The sequence below is a fragment of the Penaeus monodon genome, chromosome 15 (assembly GCF_015228065.2).
Source record: "Penaeus monodon isolate SGIC_2016 chromosome 15, NSTDA_Pmon_1, whole genome shotgun sequence".
Lineage (NCBI taxonomy): Eukaryota > Metazoa > Arthropoda > Malacostraca > Decapoda > Penaeidae > Penaeus > Penaeus monodon.
Genome location: NC_051400.1, coordinates 24645631 through 24646372, shown reverse-complemented (window position 1 = coordinate 24646372; position 742 = coordinate 24645631). Strand labels below are relative to the sequence as shown.

Sequence of the window (742 nt, the reverse complement as noted above, 5' to 3'; positions counted from 1 at the left end):
TCTGGAACTCCATTGCATAATATATATGGTATAAAATAGTAAATAACATTTTTTTTCTCCACAGAATTCACTATTTGAAAAACAAATACCTTTATAAAGAAACACTGCAATTACACCTTTCTTCAATTCTATCTGCAGTCTGAACTGTTTGGGATCTAATTTTTTTGACACTTGGGCAGTAAAAAAAAAAAATTGAAAACAAAGCTTTCCTAGAATGAGACTCCGGGATTTGTAAAAAGTCCTGGCCCTGAAATGCGAATGTACGAAGTTATTGAAAAAAACCTAATAATTATTTTATTTTTTTTTAAATATGATGGTAAAATGAAATACAAAAAATACGGGGAGCTGCACTAAAATTAAAAAATCACCTTTTTCCAAAGAAAAACAATAATACACAACTAAGACAGTTGCCGAGGGGGGAACATCAGCAGTATTTTTTTACGAACTCAAATCATTGTTCAATTTACAAAAAATTTGCTCACCATAATGTAACTAAATGCTTATAAAAAACATTATAGTGTTCCTATGAAAGTGCACTTTTTTTCCCTCCCTTTCAAGCATTTAAATTTATATATAATGGAATTAAAAAATTCCTTTTAAATTAGTCTTCCCATACTTTAACCTACTTTTCTTTTAATGGTAACCTTTCACAAATTGATAACAAGAAAGTATCACCTCTAATACTTTGGTTTTTATTTAAAAAAATTTCATGAAGCTATCAGTTAAAGCTACTGAACAAAGC

The 742-nt window shown here is 28.6% G+C and overlaps 1 protein-coding gene across 1 annotated transcript in view; it reads right to left on the bottom strand.

Moving 5' to 3' along the window:
* Window positions 1-742, bottom strand: part of LOC119582135 — a 4324-nt gene that overhangs the window by 1400 nt on the left and 2182 nt on the right. The gene's annotated exons all lie outside the window — the stretch shown is intronic.